Source organism: Pleurodeles waltl, chromosome 5, assembly GCF_031143425.1.
Source record: "Pleurodeles waltl isolate 20211129_DDA chromosome 5, aPleWal1.hap1.20221129, whole genome shotgun sequence".
In the NCBI taxonomy this organism is placed as follows: domain Eukaryota; kingdom Metazoa; phylum Chordata; class Amphibia; order Caudata; family Salamandridae; genus Pleurodeles; species Pleurodeles waltl.
Window position 1 is genome coordinate 379,068,726 of NC_090444.1, and position 20,656 is coordinate 379,089,381.

Genomic DNA, 20,656 nt, shown 5'->3' on the forward strand with positions numbered 1-20,656 from the left:
CACCCTTTGCTTTATATTGGTCTTATATGGCTTCAGTTTATTCTTTTGAGCAGGCAGTTATTATGTGTTAGTCTGTCATCTCCGTTCCCCCATACCATGGTTGTAATTTAAATAATCAATAATTTGGTCTTCAAGGCACTAGCATTATACACTTAATCATAATATGTTGTGAAGGTTTCTAGAATGGCACTTGTTCTTTGTATAATATCATACTGGATGTACATTGCACCAGCCATTATGGTTGTTTTGGTGCTGCCTCTGAGCAACTGTGCCAGAGAACTACTAGGCCTATTGCCTCCATCATACGTCCCTGGCTGAAATTCCAGATGGGAAGAGAAACCTATCTATCTGCCTGTTCATAATATTCGGTGAGGGCCAGGTTAAATTCTGCCAGCTCTGAGTTCTCTCCAATTTAGCATACTTAATGCTACAAATCTTACAGCTTACTTTCTTGACATTACAGTTTTCAGCGATTTTTTTAAAACAGCCCTGTTTGCTTGGAATTACAAGTCTCTCTAATTATAGCCTTGAACGTTTCCCAAATTGTTTGTAATGGCATACTGTGTGTATTGAGCTGAAAGTATTTTTTATAGCATTGGCAATCTTGCACCTGAATACCAAGCCTCTGAATGTTTCTGACGGGAATCTCTAAATTCTTACTCATTTCTGTATTCCGTGTGGGATTAATTCTACTGGCAGTGGCGAGTGATCTGATATGGTGTGGTGCATGTACATTATCTTAGTGTACGTGTAACCGAAAGTCATTTGAGGACATAGAATAAGAAGCACGAATAAACCTGGCTCGTCTCCATGTTTCCTCTCCATAAGTCACTCACTTCTAGAATTTCAAGTTCGCGCGGTAACACTTTTGTACTGGAGTTGCTGGACACGTCTTTTTTAGGTTTAATCCTATATTGAAAAGACCATCTCATAAAATGTTATGTTTGATAGTTCCATAAGTGTATCATTATCTGATGTATTAGAACCTTATATATTTCTCGCCATTATGGGAGTGCCATGTAGCAGCTAAATAGAAATGACCTCTGCCTGCTGGGCCTCGAATTTCAATACTGTGGTTGCAGCCTCACATATTTATGCTGCGAAAGCACAGGCATACGAGCTGGTCATCGGGACAAACATACATTGACACTCATTTCTAGTATAAAAGGTCATTTATTTAGGACAGGATTTAACATAAACATCAACAACTTTGAACTGTATGAAATCCCTCTTGCCCAACTTTAACTTAAAAGCTTCCTTATGCCCTTCCTTCTCTTCTAATAGCTCTCTTCAAATCCCCTCCCCTAGACACTCCCCTATTCCTTTCATGCCCTCCTTGTTTGTAAACAATCCACCCCCCCATTCTGATCCTTCACCTCATTTTTCCCCTTGGAAGGGGAGAACAAGCCCGCATCTGGCTCTACCCCCTCCCCCATTTCCTGCCAACCCTTGTGAACCGCACCTGTCCTAACTGACGTCAAAACCTATCCCTGCCTACTTAATCACGCCTTACCCCTAACAAACCTTTCCTTGCTGCCTACCTTCTCTGCCGGGCGCGTGGGTGGTCAAAACCTTTCTCCCTCTATGGTCGGCGTGGAAAGTGGCCGACCCCACCCGTCCACCCCCTTTTACCTGACCCTAAAGCCCACCCCTACTTACCTGTCCACCAATCCTGGCGCACCCGCGCCACTTCCTGCTGTCCAGAAAAGACCCGCGGAGAGACTAGAGCGAGTCTCTCTCTCCGCGGGCCCCCCATCGGGACAAACATACATTGACACTCATTTCTAGTGTAAAAGGTCATTTATTTAGGACAGGATTTAACATAAACATCAACAACTTTGAACTGTATGAAATCCCTCTTGCCCAACTTTAACTTAAAAGCTTCCTTATGCCCTTCCTTCTCTTCTAATAGCTCTCTTCAAATCCCCTCCCCTAGACACTCCCCTATTCCTTTCATGCCCTCCTTGTTTGTAAACAATCCACCCCCCCATTCTGATCCTTCACCTCATTTTTCCCCTTGGAAGGGGGGAACAAGCCCGCATCTGTTCTCCCCCCTCCCCCATTTCCTGCCACCCAGGAAAACCCATGTGGCGTTTTGCTGCCCCACCCGGCAAACCCCCGTTTGCCGCACTGATTCCTTCTCATTCCCTGATCCACAGATTCTCCCCCCATAAATTCTCTAGCATCAACCTCAAACCCATCAAATAATACGCATTTCCTAATTGCGATAAGTGTACTCCATCATTTCTGAACAATGTCCCCTCTTGTTCCTTAATATCCTCGTGCCTCAGCACCTTAATCCCTTGGGCCCAGCAAAATACCCTCATTGCCCTATTCAACTTTTTCCGAGCCCGTTCAATGGCTCCGTGATTGATTGCCCCTCTCCATACCCGTCTGGGTACAAACTCTGTCCATACCTGACATGTCCCGCACAGTTTCCGCTTCAATAGCTACAAATCCTTCTGCATAAATTGTATCAATGTGAGCCCTGATTGCCTCACCAAATCATTTTCCCCCAAGTGTATCAGCAACAAATCCGGGCATCCCCACTGCGGCAAATTCCCTGTGATAAATGGGAGTAAACTCCCCCACCTCATTCCGCTCTTTCCCCACCAACGCACTTCGTGGTGTCTGCTGGGCAGTCCCATTGATCTGCCGTAGATCTGTTTTTCAGCAAATTTTGCCGCCCAATGTACGAATGAATGGCCGACCAGCTGAGTCACTGTCTTATCGTTTCTCGGTCCGGCCACGCACCCTGCAAAGAAAAAACACTATAACAACTGTGATACATTTCTAACACCCCCCCCCCAACCTGGGTTTCGTTAGGGCCTAACATAGCACTCGCAGCATCTGGATTTCCATCTACCTATTGCTTTAATCTTAGCCCAATCCCAACCTAAATGAGCTGCTGCTGTTGCTGCCCTGATCCTAAAGGAATGCGTTCCAAAATCCCCTGCTTGCCGACCAGTCCGGCCCAAAGCCATCCTCAAAACCTGCAACAACTGATAGCTAGTGAGTTTCTTGCCTAAAGCATGCACGAACACCCCTGCTTCCCCAGCCTTTCCCCACTTCTGTTTGAAAACCTTCCACTCTTTCACTAGGCATGCTATATCGTCACTTCCTTCCTCCAACCATACCCACTTCCCTTTTCCTAACTGGTCCGTCTTGGACTTCCTGAGTCATATGCCCAACCTCCCTTGATGCATGCAGATCTCCCTCTCCTTCACACCGCACTCCTTGCCTATGCCCAACAATTCAGATACCCTAAATGCCCCGAAAAACATCCAGACCATGCACAACCTGAAGAGTCCTACTTCGTGTTCATCCGTGCAACATACTGGCAAAACATGCAAAAGTTCTTTCAGTATCCCAAAAGTAATGGGCTCTCTTGCCTTACTTCCCTCCCCGGCCCTAACCCTGCCCCAACCTTTCAACATTTTTCCCAATAAATCATTCCGCGCCGGATCCTTACCAAAGAAAAGCTTCCCATAAAATGAGACACCTGCTAATTTCCCGCCTATCGTGGCCGGGGATAGCCCTTCCTTGATCAAAAACAGCACGAAGCGTAAGGCCCGTGCTTCCAAACGCTCAGACCCCTGAGCCCCGAAATTGCCCTTACACTCTTCAAAATATTGAAAATCCAACCATGCAAGCCTGTAACTTCGCCGCGTAGAGACTGCTAAAGACATCTCCACCAGCCCCGAGATCATCATGCCCCCCACTCCCAAATGTCTGCCGGGACCGTAGTCTTGGTCTACTCCGCTCCTGGCGCCAGGTCGCGAAAACACCGCCACTGTGAACGAGATAGGGAGTCTGCAATCTCGTTGTATACCCCTGGTATGTGTGCAGCTTTAAAGATAACATTGAGAGATAAACATTGCAGCATAAATTGATGTAACAAACGCAAAACTCTTAGATCTCTGGCTCTCTGTCTGTTTACCAATTCTACTACTGTCATATTGTCCACCTGGAAAACCACCGTCCTGTTGGCCAGTTCCCGTCCCCAGACTGCCAGTGCCACCAACAATGGAAAGAACTCAAGGAACGCAATGCTCCTCCCTTGTTGCAACCACTGCCGGGGCCATGTCTCTGCGCACCACCTCCCGTCCCAGTAAATGCCAAAACCAGACGCGCCTGCCGCATCTGAAAATATTTGAACTTGCCATACTGTATCCGCATCTCCAAAGGACATTGGTACCCCATTAAACTTCTTTAGGAACACCTCCCATACCCTCATATCCTCCCTTAAGGCCACAGAAACTCTTATCCTATGGTGAGGTAACACCGCCCCTGACATGGACAGTCCGAGTCGTCTACAAAAAGTACGTCCTCCCCTCGCTACTCTACACGCAAAGTTGAGATAGCCTAGTAGCTTTTGTGCCGTCCGTAACTCCATTTTGTGCAGAGTTCGCACAGATGCTAGGCATTCTAGTATTTCCTTCAATTTTGACGCTGGCAATCTTGCCACCATTAGCTCCGCGTCTAGCTCTATGCCCAAAAAGGTCATGATTGACAGCGGGCCCTCTGTTTTTTCCGGTGCCAATGGCACTCCTGTCTGCTGCATTAGTCTCTGAAAAGCTGCCAAGGCTTGCCCACATGTCCCAGATGCGGCTTCCCCTACAAACAAAAAATCATCCAGATAGTGTGTCATCGCCTTGTGGCTACTTGTTTTCACAAAGACCCACTGTAGAAATGTACTGAAGGTTTCGAATAGCGCGCATGATATCGCGCAACCCATAGGTAAAACCCTGTCCACATATATGACTCCATCTAACTGTATGCCTAGAAGGTCAAAATCTGCTGGATGAATTGGTAACAGACGAAAGGCCGACTGTATGTCACATTTCGCCATCTCCGCTTTTAACCCGCACCTCAATACCAATTTCACTGCATCATCCACTGACGCGTAAATTACCTTGGTATCTTCTTGCGCGATAAAATAGTTTACCGACGCCCCCTCCGGCCATGACAGATGATGTATCAGACAAAACTCACCTGGCGCTTTTTTGGGTACTACCCCTAATGGGGATATCATCAATTGATCCGTTGGCCAGTCAAAGAATGGACCTGCTATTCTCCCAAGTGCTACCTCCTTGTCTATTTTGTCACGTATTACCTGTGGCTGTTCTTTTGCAGACCGCAAATTGTCTGCCCATCGCCTCTGCCGAGGACCTTGATACCCTACCCTAAAACCTTCTCGAAAACCCCACTCCAATTGTCTGGCCCTAGTCTTGTCCGGGTACCTGTGAAGCCATGGCAACAAAACTTCTAATCTAACTGACGTAGGCCCCTTTTGGCGCAGGAGCTCCTTGTGAGCCTCTTCCTCTTGTCGCCCTCCACTGCTCCGCCGTGCTATTGAGGGAGAAACATTGTATGACTGGATGACGGCCCCGCATTTGGAGCAATCATGTTTGAACCTACACTGAGCCCTTGAACAGAAACCCTTGTTGAAATTCCAACAAGCCCCTGTGTTACCCGCCTGTGTTTTTGCAGTATTTCCCGCCCCTCGGGGCGTGCCTGAAAGGGCTTATATGTTACTGGCAAACCGCTCGCCGTATGGGTGGATGCCGCTGTCTGTGCTGATGCCATCCATTGCATCCATAACTCCGGATCTACGTCCCCCCATGGTTTTTCGGGGTTGATGCTCACCCGGGCCCTAAACTCCTCGTCATAACTTAGCCATGCAAAACCACCAAAATGCATCTGAGCCTTTCTAATGATATCCATGTACTTGAAAAGCGCGATGGCCCTGTCTGGGTATTTTTCACAGTATATACTGGCGAAAATCAAAAATGCGGACGTCCAATTGTCCATGGTAATGGGAACCCTAGGCCTGCGTGCTAACTCCCACTCCTCTTCCTTGGAGCCTTCCTTGGCCTGTATGTCCCTGTGTAGTAATTTGAAAACATCTATGTATTCGTGCTTCCATATCCTCGCTTTAGTTTTCTCTGCCACATGTGATCCTAAAGGCATGGCCAGACCCATATACGGAAGACGCTTCTTGTGGGCTCCCCCTTCTTTATCCTCCGCGTTCTTGCCCTCCCCTGTGGGCGGGCTAACCACCGTTGTGGTACTGGTGGATGCCGTCTCTTTGTCCTTGTTCGTGTCGCCCTTCTGTGCTACGACCTCCCCCGGGTTATATTATACTGACCCATCTCCCACACCTATGGATTTGCTTGTGCGTGTCACCTTGCTAGCCACTCCCCCGTCACCCCAGACTGACCACCATCTCCCCTTACCTCCAATTGGTTCCTCCACATAGCACGGTGTTCACCTTGTCATTCCGCCGCATGGCCTTGTTAGCCTTAAACTTGACGGCCCTTCGGCCATGACGTCGTCCTGAAAAAAGAAAAGCAGAGGCAGGGGTTGCGCCGCACTTGCGCCCCCGCCCCCCCCCCTTTCTTAACCCCACTCACTTCCTCATCACGTAATTCTCCATCTTCCCAATCTCCCTCATCTTCGTCATAGTCCAATTCCAACTCATCTTCGCCTTCCCCACCTCCTTTGTTTTCCATATACCCTTGAGATTTGGTTGCCGGTGGTTCTGTTGTACTTTGCCCCACATGGCGTCCGCCATCCTGATGATGTCCCCGCTCCCGCGGTGTAGAGAAGGCCGCCGCAGACCCCTCTATTGCTTCGTTCCAACGCGCTTGGGCCGTGTTGCGCCCCGTTGGTGCCCCCTTTTTCTTGCCAACCTCTGACGTTTACATTGTGCTGCCTCTCCCCATGTGGCCGCATGAACCACTGGGGCTTCCCAAGCCAACCTGCCCTTCGGCCGCACCAGCCTCCTGAACCCTACCCTCTCCTGCCTGCGGTATCCAGACCCAGCTACCTGCTCTGGCCCCTGCTGTCTGTACCCCCTTCATGTCCGTGACTTCTCTGACCTTTTTTTTATCCTCGTGCCGCCTCCCCATCTCCTCCCTGTCCTTGCATAATTGCGCCCACCTGGCCTCCGTTTCCACCACGGCCCTGCGCTGCTCGCGAATTCTGGCTTCCAGGTCCCATGCTTCTGTCTGGTCCCATGTTGCCTGGGTGGCGGGTCCGGGCAACCCCCCGCCAAGGCCTCCTCCCTGGCTTGATGCTTAGGTAACTTCGCCTGGCGTGGAGCAGGTTTGGCCCGGCCTGCCCCTCCTCTGGGTCTCCCCATGTATTTACCTCTTTTCTTGGCTGGTGGCCCGTGACCCACGGGTATGGTATTCCCGCTCCTGGGGCATGACAAATCCAATGGGGTCTGTATCCCACTGGGCCCCGGCACTGGCTGCTCGGTCCCGTCCCCTTGTTGCCCAAGGGCTTGCCCTGCCATGCCATCCCCCACTCTGCCTGAGGGCCCCCCGCTTGGCGGGCCTGCGCAGCCCATTCCTGCGTCACCTGTGCCCGGGTCCTGTGTGCCCTGAGTCTCCCCTCCAAACATTAGCGGACTAAACGTGTTAGAAGTCTCTGGCCGTACCTCTGTGGCCTGTTCTTGTCTCACTGGGACTTCATCTTTGTCCCCCTCCGAATCCTGCGAGTCGCATGCTGCGATTGCCGCCGCTACACCGCTTGATGCGGCCCGCGTTGGACGTGTCAAGCCCACCCAAGCCTGATCTAATACCCCGGGCCTGAGCAAGTCCGCCCGTCCGGCCTCGCCCAGTACCCGGAGCGCTGCCCTGACAGCCTCCGCATCATGAAGGTTAGCCATGTCCCCCAACTGCCCGCCCTATACACCTCCCTATTTGAAAACCTTGAGAAATCTTTTTATTTTTTTTTATTTTTTATATATATATCATTATATATATATACGTGGGCCCCTGTTGCTGCGGGCCTTAAACCATACTTTGTGGCCCGCGCCCCTTTTTCCCGTGTGTCTAGCCCCCCTCCCTGGTATCCTCTTGATTCCCCAAAATTATAAGCAGGGCCCGCCCAGGCGCAGCAGTCTGTGTGGCCTTGGGGCCTATCCTGGTTGTGCCCTGCCCCTGTGTTCTTAAGCGTGTGGCTCGCCGGCAATTGTGTATCTGTGGGGGGGGCACTAAAAATCCCCTGCGTTGCCTGCCGCCTCACGGCCACCTGCCATAACGGCTCCGGCGTGTTGCGCCGGGAACCGCGGCACTTCAAGCAGGCCTCCGCGCGCCTGCACGATCCTCTTCCGCGCCCCGGGCCGAAAGAAAGCCTCCGTGCCCCCAGAGACTGCAGGGGGCACCCGGGGGGCGCGGCCGAGTCCGCGTATGCTGGTAAAATTATTGACGGGCCGCCGCCCACTCTCTCTCCTGCCCGGCCTCTGCGCGCCCAGCCTATGAGGCGCCCACCTCCCCCGCCCGTAACTAAACCCAAACGGTTAAGTTAACAAACCGGTCTCCGCCTACGCGCTACCTCAAACCTGACCTGGCCTGAGCCCTCGCTGGATCCCTGGCCTCACTGCTCCCTTAGCCTACCGCTTCTCTTCCTCAAAACCTTTCTCCCTCTATGGTCGGCCTGGAAAGAGGCCGACCCCACCCCTCCACCCCCTTTTAACCTGACCCTAAAGCCCACCCCTACTTACCTGTCCACCAATCCTGGCGCACCCGCGCCACTTCCTGCTGTCCCGAAAAGACCCGCAGAGAGACTAGAGCGAGTCTCTCTCTCCGCGGGCCCCCCCAAAGCGAAGTAGTGATTCCTGTTCCATTTGTGAGCGAACCTTGTTGGATTCTTTATGTCCACCTGAGTTTCCTGGAGCAGTGTAATGTCTTCTTTATGTTCGGCCCACGCATATCTCTCGTGTTACAAAACATGGCTACAGACAGGACGCCCCTCTGATTGTTATTTCCAGTGTTTGGCATTTATGTTTGTAAACCCCATGCCCCCTTTGTGCTGGTCATAGTACCACCAGGTTTTAATCTCTCATGCTGTGTGACAAAATACAACAAACATTTGTAACCATCCTCCCGACCTTTCCAAACTGAAAGAGGAGTGCCTTACTGCACTCTAGAACAGTTTTCTTAAACCTAAACATTATTGCCATACGATTTACAGGCGTTTCACAGGTGGCAGAAGGTGGTTGAACATCCATTTCTGAGGCCCATCATGCATCTCTATATAGTTCTTAAGTATATTCGGTACAGAGCACCTTCTAGCAACCAATATTTTGAAATTCTGATCCTTCAACATTATCACTGCCGCCTTCTACAGTTTGTGTGTGTTCAGTTTCTAATTGTTGCTGCTCAGCTTGTTGTGTGGACCCCGAGTCTGTTCCACTCTTTTGACAGTCATTGCTTTAGGTGTCTTTTTACTAGTTTGTTTACCAGTTTGTTCCTTGTAGAACCTTTCGACACCCTGAGCTGTAGTGAAGAGGTAGATTTTTCGTTTCCATTGAATGCGCGGTCCCGCTGGGTACAGCCTCATATTAGGGACCACACTGGCTCACAATTTCTCGTCCACGTCTCCATCAGCTTTCCTGGCTTCCTGAACCTTGGGTATGAATTCCCGGTAAAACGTTATTGTGAAACCCTCCTATTTCTCGGCTTTGCACAAGACCTCATCTCGATCTTAGTAGTTTAATAGTGGGTCTTGGGTCTGATCCTACTGAGGAAGCCTTCCTCCTAGGGATCTGTGCGCCCTTTCTACAGCAAATAATGAGGAAAATGCCTCTAAGACAGAATAGTTGGACCCCCCCCTTCAGACTTGGAAGTAGTGGTTTTCTGTTGCTCATTCTGCGTTTCAAATGGACGATTTGCCTGTTTAGTGTCACCCTTGCCCATTTTGGGTAAGTAGTGGCGTCTCGTAACCAATTAAAATACCATGGTGCAGAAATTCATACTGCTTGCGTTCTTCATTAGTGTTGATCGCACCTTTTGGAATCACTTACAAAGCATTCATCCATACAAATGCACCAAACTAGCATTCAGGTATTGTTTGGAACTGCAAATATGACAAAATAAAGTGTACAAGGAAAATGTTTTTTTCACTTTATAGTGAGTCACACAAACGCGTTTAAAATGTATATACTTCTTTTATAAGACGCCTTGAGCCCCTTGCTTAGAATTTTAAATTTCAGACAGTGCAGACTGACCCTTCTGTATTTACAACCGTTGCCATCAGAAACTATTTTGTAGAAGTGATTACTTTTATTCAGAAATGTCATTAAAATAAGTAACACTTTGCAGCACCCGATAGGAGATTGATTTGCGGCTTTTTACCGTGCTGGTTGATTTATGGGGACACGTTCCCAATTGCTGTTTTGCACTTGCCTGTTAACTCTCAGTATATTCTGCATTTCTTTAGCATTTTGGCTGTTAATAAATGTGGATGTGTATTCTGTCGTGGTGCCACTGGCTGCTGGATTACATGTGATGAATACAAACTTTTGTAAATAATATGATGTAATTGCTTGTGCATCTTTTTAGCCCCTCTTCCCCCCACCAGGTTGATCCAACCGGTTTTGTATTCCTTTTGAAATTCCCAAATCCCCATTAAACAGAATTGGAAAAACAGACGTTCCCCTGTAGGTTCTCACAAGAAATTGGAAAAAGGTAACCCTGGACATTTTAGGACCCCTTTTTAGACTCTCTAGCAAATCAAGGGAGAATGCATATGGCCCTCCTTTAGATATGAAATTTATTGTAAAACTGATGCAGATGGGGAACAACTCTTGGCTCCCAGTAAGTACAGACGAATTAAAAGTATCCCTAAATTGCTGCTGCGGTTTAACAATGACCTCGGCAATTTGAAGGAAGCTGTTAAACCAGAAGGGCAGATTTACGAAAGACTTGCATTGTCTTTGCCTGTTGCAAGTTGTCACATGCCAACGCAAGTCCCTAAATGGGATTTACAAAGCTACGCAAGGGTCTATTTGCACCACCTTGCGTGACTTTTTAAAGAAATGTAACACAACGCTGCAGCGTGTGATTTGCACTTAAATGTGATTGCTTTTACGTGATTTACAAACTTATGCTGATGTTGCACCAGGGATGATTTTGCAACTCAATATACAGTCAATCAAACGAGAAGCCGGGTTTATACACACCTTTTCCTTCTAATGTGGCCATGTACCATATTTCCTTTCTCTGATGGGTGACTTTGAGTATCTTACTTCCACATTTTCTCTCTGTCCTGAGTGGCTGTGCACCCAAATGTGTAATCAAGTCCCTGTTACATATTGTAGCTCTACCATATTGAATCTGCTTCCTAAGATCAATAGAACACGTTTTGCATGGCCGAGTCACCTAAAACAAAGTGAGTTTCAGCTTGGTCAGTCTCCAGGGTGAATATAACAACACTTCAGTGATCCTTTTTTGCAGTGGCCTTTCCACAACTACTCTCAAATACCAAAAACAAAAAGCCCTGAGGGAAACCTGTAAACCTTAATCAGAGACAAATATCATAGCCTCTGAATGGGCTACATTAGAATTGATCTTCTTTTTGTTCCCAAGCACTTCTAATCTTTAAACATCTTGAAAGCTGGACTTTTGGTGCTGGATTATACTCATAGAACAAGGTGATTTTAGGGAAAATTATTCCACAACTGACCACTGTCTGATTCTCCGGCCTTCAGCCAGGAGATCCTGTCCTAGTTGGAAATTTATGTTGCTCTCATGTGGAGTTCTGGGCCGCGTTTGACCTGGTGGATCAGAACCTATTGTGGAAAAACCTTCAGGGTTACAATGTTCCAACAACTTTCTATTTATGATCCAACTGTTACACTCCATAGATTGGGTGCAGATGGAGTTGCATGAGAAAGATATTCTATCTGAAAAACTCCTGGTAAAAAATGTCTGGCAGCAAGGGTGTGTTTTAGGTCCCCCTGTTTTTCAGCCTTTCTTCCCAAAAATAGGAGACGCTCACACTGTGTCTTACGGCCTTTACTCAACTTGGTCAGTCTCTACAAATACCTTTGTCTTCACTTCACTGATAATTTGCAATATGACAAACTTCTAGCTGTATTAAAAATTTCCTTACTCTCTCCAACAAATGCACTTAAAGGGTTTGCCATCTTATTTAATGGCCTGTCAGTAGAGCCATTAAAAAAGGCTATCTTAGGGAAATGAATACCTCAGGCCCTTCAGGGCACATAACTATTGGCCCTAGATGCCACAGGAAACTGGAAACATCTAGAAAACATGTTTAAAAAGACGTTAGGCACGTCCAGGTAATTCTACAAGGCTAGAGCTGGGCTTCTCTTATCGGGACTAGCTCAATCATGTGCCCTAAGGTTTCTCAGTTAATTTATTAGGGGTAAGGGCAGTGATAAACCTTCACTTATAGCTTGGAGGGACTAAATTGATTATATGTCCGATTGCATAAAATCTTAAATAAAGGCATCAACTTTGCCTTGTGGGCCACTCCTTTCTTGGTGAAGCTCTAAAGACTTTTGAATGTAAGGATTACAGACATTAGTCAAGTCTGTGTTGCATTCCGTCTGTAGAAGGGGTTAAAGATGTCCCTTTATGTGTCTCAAATTCCTGACAAATATATCCAGGATCGAATTTTACAAATTAGAATTGGGATTTACCCGATTTAGTGAGCAAGAGATCTCAGAGAAAATATTGTTTCGAGTAATGAGTGCTGAATTTGTGATTTGAAGGCTAAGTACAGTATAAATGATCTCCTCTTAACTAGTTGCTCTTTTTGAAAGAGAGGAAAAAATCTTTAGTCCTCTCTTTAGGAAATAGCCAGTTATAAATCGATCAAAAGCACTAATCATTTTATTCAAAATGAAATAGTTAGATTTTGGAACAGCTTTCGCCTAACGTATTAGGTTAATTCAGAAAAGTTATTTAATTGCTTAGTGTCAGTTTATAAAAGTGATTATTGAGTTTTTCTTGTGTGGGTTGTTTTGAAGATCAAGGTATGAAGAGGTGATACTGTAATTTGAAAATAGTGTTAAGCTACTTGGTTCGTTGTAATGCTTGTCCCTATGAAGATTTGACATTGACAAATATGCTTTTACATCTTTTTGTAATATTTATTGTTTTATATTTCTATACTTCTAGAAGATTATATCTTTGAAATAAATAAATACATACATAATTACATGAATAAATAAGTTAATAAACTTCTAAAAAAGTTCCCACACTTTATTTTCTTTATTAAGCACATATACTACTAGACTAATACACTGTGCTTTTCGATCGTAGTCTCTAGCAACACAAACATCCCTTACTGGAATAAAAACTTACAATCTTAAATTATCATAATTAGAAATGTTAGCTGCACATCACCCTGTGTAAAAATGGGAAGGTCATGGGCTAGTTCTTAGATATTAGTCGCCAAATCATTGCCACATTATTTGATAAAACGAAAGCCCTTAAAGTTTCTTACAGGACATTAACACTGATAAAATGTCTACCATCTCTACCGAGACACCACTAACTTATCCTGATATAGTACTCCAATGTCCTCATTATTACTCACTCACTCATCAGGGAGTTTAATACGACAGCATAATGGCACATTACCTTAAGATAGTCTCGACCATAACCTGAAAAAAATATTCTCCTACACTGTTTCAAACCAAAATACTGTCAAGAACCACACCTATAGCCCTCCAGGTAGCCACCATCAGCCTCTTGTGCAGCTTTCTTCTGTCAACCAATCTCCCTGTCCAATCCAGCTATGCAGAAAAAACAGCACAAACTGAACTTGCACTGAGCACCTTCAGCACCTGTAGTCATGAGTCATATGGAAGGTGTAGTTAATCCCTCATAACTTCTTATAGTCACATTCAAACAGAGAACACATTTTGTAACTACTCCACCAAATGATTGTTTGACATCAACCTGAGGCAGAATCAGTTGCACGAGATGATACCTAGGCCCAGATCTACTAATAGCGTGCATCACCATTGTGTAACGCAAGGTGACGCAAGCTCTTAAGTCAGATTTACTATGCCAAGCCACCTTGTGGCTCTGCTTGCCATAGTAAATCCAGTGTAGTGCAAGGCAATGCAGGTCACAGTCTCGCATTAATCTGAGATTGAAAGGCATGCTATGCGTGGAGCTGTGGGAGGTCCCATGCACCCACTCATGATTTTTGGTGCATTCCCAGATTTACTAATATTAGTAAACTTGGGAAAGCATAAACATGCTATGCCTTCCCAGATGAAGTATAATGAGGAAAAATATGTTTATTTCTCCGTGTTGTTTCCTCTTTCAATATGTGCTACATACTGCAGCACACATAGAAAGAGGAAAATGCATCAGAGGACACCTTCCTGCACAAAAATGATCCTGGCTGTAACTCAGGCACATTTGCACCATGCCGCAAGGGTGCCTGAGTTGGAGCTTGGCAGAGCAATTTCCTCCTAATAATGACTTATGTTCAGACATTCCCACCATAAATGACAAAACTCACCTAGTACTCCGCATCTCCTCCAGCATGCTGAATAAAATGGCAGGGTTTTATCAGATAGTAATGCTAATCATCAAACAAGATACTATAATGAGTTTCCATTCACAGGATGCCTGCAGTTTTCTTCACTATATCATACCACAAATGTCACACAAGGCATCATCTATCTTCCAGAAGATCTGAGACAATCACTGCATGGAGGGCAGGCATTGTTTGGGGGGGTCTTCTCTACTAGGGTGTCATATATACAGGAGATAGTGCCATTTGACCCTGCAGCTAATGATACAAAGCTCTCAAAGATTGTGCACTATCAAGTGGCTGCTGCCTTCACTATAGGGCGTATCGCCCATTGTCTCAAAAGAGGACAGTGAAACCTTTATTTCTCTCATACCTCAACCTTTTTTCTGCAGGATTCAAATGATTTAACAAGACCTCCCTTGCACATAAAAGAAATCATGACACAGCCCTATGACCTCATCTTTTGAAGGGACAGGACAAAAGTGCCGGGGAGAAGAACAGGTTAGACTGGATCAAAATGGAGAGGAAAAGGTAATCAGTCATGCAAATTCAATGTTAATATGAGATCAGGTAGGAAACACACTGAATACAGAGATGTATTTCTCTTACATATTCTCTTCTAATAGGTGTAAAAACGCTTGTAAAGAAGTTATATCTGGACATAGCTATTCTTTGCATCTTGTCTCAACAGGTAAGAGGTGTCAGAGAGATTGACCCTCCCAACGTCTCTATCCAAAGGCTTTGAGAAATAAACAGATAACATTGAACCTATTTTCTAATTTGGCTGATCATTACCAGAGAGAAGAGAAAAGGCTTGCCAGACAGTCTCTAGGTCTATACCCTTACAGTAGCCCTTTCACTCTGATGTTTTGAAATCAGGAGAAATGTTCAAATCTTCACACCTCAAGATAGCAGTGTCAGCTTGGGCTTGCAGGCTATCGATTGGCTTTGAGTAAGGCTTGACTCACTGCAGTAGTTCTAGTTTTCCATCCAGTTCACACACTCTGGTGTCTAATGTTTCAATATTAAAAGGGGTTGTGTCAATTTTAGAACCTAACTCAGAGATTGCTCTTGAAGTGTGTAAACATATCAACTTTTATTTCCTCATGTATTGCAGTTTGGAGGTATTTAAACTTACAACAGGGTTCTCCTCGGAGAGTGCCATCACACTGGTGACAAGGGATTTCACTCATTCTCCACAACTAGTATCAAACACATAAGGACTGAGCAGGGGTAAAATATAGAACCATGTCTTCCTCCACTTACTTCTTTTACAGCATGTGTATTCACCTGCGAAGATGGTGTACTCTATTTCAGACATGGCCTCTAAAGGCCTTTTACATTATCGGAGAATGTGCGCTTTGGTCTGAGCAGGGAGATAAATCTCTAATCTGGGACTATCATGGTGGTCTAACAATCAGTGCTCAGTCAATGTTAGCTCTACTTGTCTTTGAGCAAGTGCTGTGTCTAGGTACCAGGCTCCAACACCACTCAGGATTTCAGATGTAAGCACAAACTCAATGCTAATTTGTTCTTGAGTAAGCAGTGTTCAGGACAGTAACAGATCTGAGGACAGAAGTTACTCAGTGATATGTAGACAATGGTACTCTATGGTCAATTCTAACAAACATGACCCCTCATGTGCATTCGAGTTCCTCTCCAAGGTTGGCCTGGTTACATTACAGTGACTTTCTAAGCAGAGATAGCACGATCAGAAGGAACCTCTCAGGCGTACAACCATTCAAATCATCACCAGGGCCACATCCGTATTGTCAGCTTTAAACCTGACAGACTGGCCCATGTGAGACAGAGGCTTGTTCCATGTCCCGAGGTAATTAATAAAATATATATGGGGGAGGGCAAGGACACCCTGACTTCCTGGTATTCACTGACACATACTGTTGTACTCCCTGGGGCATAGCGTGGCCCTCCCATAAGGTATCATGGTACACCCAAGGGAGTTGTACCGCAGGACTGTGCAAGCTTCACTAGGTCAAGGTTGCATGTTCCACCAAACCACAGATGTGACAGTTCATTGTGGTGCCATGGGAGTACTGCAGTATTGTCAAACAAATACAAATAATGTAAATATACTAATGGCGTCAAGGTCTGCAGGGGAATTGGGGCCCGTGGTGGGGTTGGGAACAGGACCTGGCTGAATGTCATGCCCTGTGCCTAACACACAGCTGTGCACAGCCAAAGACTGTACACAGGTGGGGAAGGTGGCTGTCCAGGGCCAGGCCCTCAGACCAACCTCCTGCCTTGCATAGCCTTTAGCCATGTATGGCAAGGGTTGGTTATAGGCCCTGCATCCAATGTCCCTCTGCACTCTGCCTTTGTCCACGCACAGTGGGATTGGGAACATGTACTGGGGTTGGCCAGCAATCCTCTAGTACAGTGGCACAGTGATTTTATGATATCATCAATGATGTAATCGATTATGTAATTTGAGAAGTCATCAATGATGTAATTTAACATGTCATGAGTGATGTAATTTCTGAGGTCAAAAGCAATGTGTGGAGGGGGCACAGCTATAGCTAGATCAGTGAGCTACAAATGGTGAATTTCAGTGCTTTTTGTTATATAAACACATGCCCTGCAGCCATCCTCGAGCTGCACATAGCCTTTGACGTATGTTGGAATACATAAAGGCTGTATGCTCATCAACTCTTCTAAAGTTTATTTTATTACAATAGATACACCCACCCCAGTAATTGCGCCTCAATCAATTTCACCACAATGCAATCATTACATCAGGGTACTCACATTTAGAAATGATGTCAGCTATAGGTAACAAGTTGATGCTATTTCATCCTTCTATTTCTAATCCAAATAATGCCCAAATTGGGAAACCTAGATTCATTTCAGTGTCACAACCTTTTGCATATTTATGACACCAGTGGACAGAGGAGTGGCCAACAATCCACAAAACAAACTGTAATTTTGATAGTATGACGTAGGTCAAAGAAGGGCCTGAAGCAGAATAAGAAGTGCACAGTAAGATTGGATAATTGAATAGAATGTTATTTTATTGTCCTAACTTCCTTAGTGGATGGTGTCAGTGAAGTAAAACAATAAGGTAGGTAACAAGTAACTGCCATTTCTTTGGTTTAATATAATAATAATAATTGTTTACCAGGTTCTACTAACTGAGGTTATTTGTTGATAAAAGTGAGCAGAAGAAAATAAGCCCCACTCATCATTGCTGTACTTACAGTGTTCTGTGGAGCAGTCAATGCTTGATGAACTTTTGGCCTTGAGACAAGCTGATAACATGATCTTATTGGGTCATCTAGGAAATGGCTGTACAGAAGAGGGCGAGATTTAATGTTTGTTCAATGTAAAAGACATACTGTAATTTAATACATGCTTTTATATTCATGTACAATGTTAATAAAACATTTTCTTTAATTGCATATTGCACATAGTCAAGGTATTCCTTTAAAATAAAGATGAGATGCTATAATCCTCTCCTCTGCCTCATCAGATATAGGGCTATAATAACACAGCATTGGTTAAGAACCTTTTCAACAGTCTACAGCGATGGAAACTAAGTCAGACAAGTTGAAATAGTCCAATAGCAAATAAATATATTGTATAATGGGCAGGTCAATGGCCATAGAATACTCAGCACAAGTGCACTTTGGTATTTGAAATTAGGAAATATCATGTACTTTAACCCAATGCCATGATCAAAATACCATTGTTGAACCGAGAAACAGCTATCATGAGTGCCATTATATGCGTTCTATGTTGTTAAAGATGGAGCAATAAGAACGTCTATTACAAGAAAAGGTTTTTGCACACTGCACACTGAAATTTTCTAAATCAAGTTGTTCCCAGAAGGGATGATAAAGGAAGATGAGGGACAGTGAACAAAGCTATTTCCCTAAAATTACAAAATTTGGTTGGTTGGGGATGCCAGGAATTATCCTTGTTTTTCTGGTTTCACAATGTGCAATTTTAGTCCTGGCTCCTTGATATACCTCCGTAAAACAATTGTTGTCCAGAGATTTTCATTTTTGATTTGTGTTTTGTATCATTAGAGAAGTAATTCAGCTTGGGTAGACACTGCTAATCCAGGCAGAGTTTTTCTGGATGACATTTTTTTAAATGCTTGATGTGTTGCAGTGATATATTTGACGAACATGAGACCTATATACTTCATTGGGGTCAGGTAGTCTTGCAAAGACAGAAAATAACTTCTCAGAGCAACCCTTCTGCCATGTTCCAAAATGGCGGCTCTATAATAATTTGTTTTAGCCATCATATTGGTAATATATTTTAATATTTTTCTTTCAGATTTTCCATTGATTGAAAATTCGTAAATATGAGCGAAGCGGTGGTAGCAGAGGATCTTTACCTCCTGACAGAGTGTTGCTGAATACAAAATGTGTCATATGCCAAATTAATCAGAAATAAAAGCTAACATCAACTATTGCTGGACAGACTAGAGTTCGAGATGCTGCAGAAATGCTGAAGTTCTTGAGTTTGGAACAGAACCCGACAACATTGATGATGGCTTTGAAGATATAAGCGAAGAATTGAAGACAGTCCTTGAACCGACAGGCTTATGCTGTGCAGGTGTGCTGTCTTTTTCAAACCATGTTCTATGAATTACATCACGTCAAAAAGAAACAAGCATTTACAATGCATCGGGTCTCGCGTTTGCTCATGTTAGAGCTGATCACGTTGTAAACTCCTAACCCGACTTTTCACCTATCGGGCAAAAGTGCATTTATGTACATAACCCGAAAAGGTGAAATCAAGTATGTAAAGCGCTTGACTTCTGCCAAGCGAGATCGGGCTCGTAAATTAGAGAAAAAAATGTCCACGAGCCCGATGGAAAACAGCGAGCCTTGCATGTTTTCTGTACTTTGTCGCTGCGCTGGAGGAGGGCTAGCCACCCGAAAAGGCATGATATATGGTTGCCTTCGACTAATGAAAGCAAGCAGATTTTATGAGGGAAGCCCACGAACCAATAAAAAACACTGACGTGAAATTGACAGGGCTCCGAGCCCTTTTCTAAATACAAAAGAGTCTTGCTGCGAAACGCATGCGCGAGCGCATGCAACGCAGGCTCGACCCTAAAAAATGCTACACATGATGACTGCCTAAGCAATCTACGACAAGTGCAAAAAGTAGAGCGCTTACCACTTCAATGATTAGGACTGGTGTTCAAAAAGTTATAATGACCTAGTACGTAGCAGGAACAAGCTTTGTCATATGTAGGCATAAACAACCAAAGGTACAAACTAATAACCCAACTGCCTTGCCAATGTGTACAAAATCACTACAAGCCATCAACATGTCCCAGTCTTCCAGAAAGTTTCATAGAGGCTGAGGACATGGATCTTTTTCTACCTCATGCTGCAGTCCGCAAAGCTAATTTAACTGAATTTATCATATTCAGTGCGGACTGAAGGATGAAGAAAAGCCAGTTCCTCTGTGGGCTGGAATTCATGCTCTGATCTGCCAGAATACCGTCCCACTAAAGAAGGTTGTTTTTTTTTACCAGTAATACCATCTCCAGTCACAAACTGCGCAACAGTATATACAGCTCTAAAAAAAAAATTAAAATATGAGTGCTCAGCTTGAAGACCAGCCTGTCTTGCCAATTGTTTGTGATAAAGGTGTTTTCCATTTTGCAACTGACATTAATGTGAGTAATCCAGTAGATTTTGATGATCTTTATCCAATGATGGGCATTTTCCACATGACAAAAGATGCGTTGCGGTGTGCAGGAAGTTATCTCAGTGGGTGTGACATAGACAATGCACTTATTGAGGCTGACATCTTTGGAAGCAAAACTATTCAGTCAGCATTGAGCGGAACGCATTATATTCATTCATTACAAGGTATGCTCATCATATCTGAGGCTATAGAAACATTGCATTGGAATTCTTTCTGGAACAAGAATGTCAAATTAGGTTTTACATTTTCTATCTCAAAAGTGAACAAGGCACAGGGTGCACTTCATTCAAAAGACATAATGCAAAGCCAGGCAATGATGAATACACTCAGTTCAAAATCAGAAAACCTGAAAACTACGTTTGTAGAATTTGTCAAAGAATGTGAAAAAAAATCTGAAGTTCTTGGGAAATGTTTTACACATGATAGCTGTAGTGAAAAACTTGGTACATACTGGTCAGGAAGGTGATTGGGACCTGCATGTGAAGACTGTAGAGTTACTGAATACTGAGTATTGCAAATTCATTTGCATAAACTACCTGAGTCATGGGTCCTGGTATTTGGAAAGAGTGAAGAAGCTAGAGATGGAAAAACCATACCGCTATAGAAAATTAATCCAAAGACATTTTAGTAGTGAAAGACAGAGCAA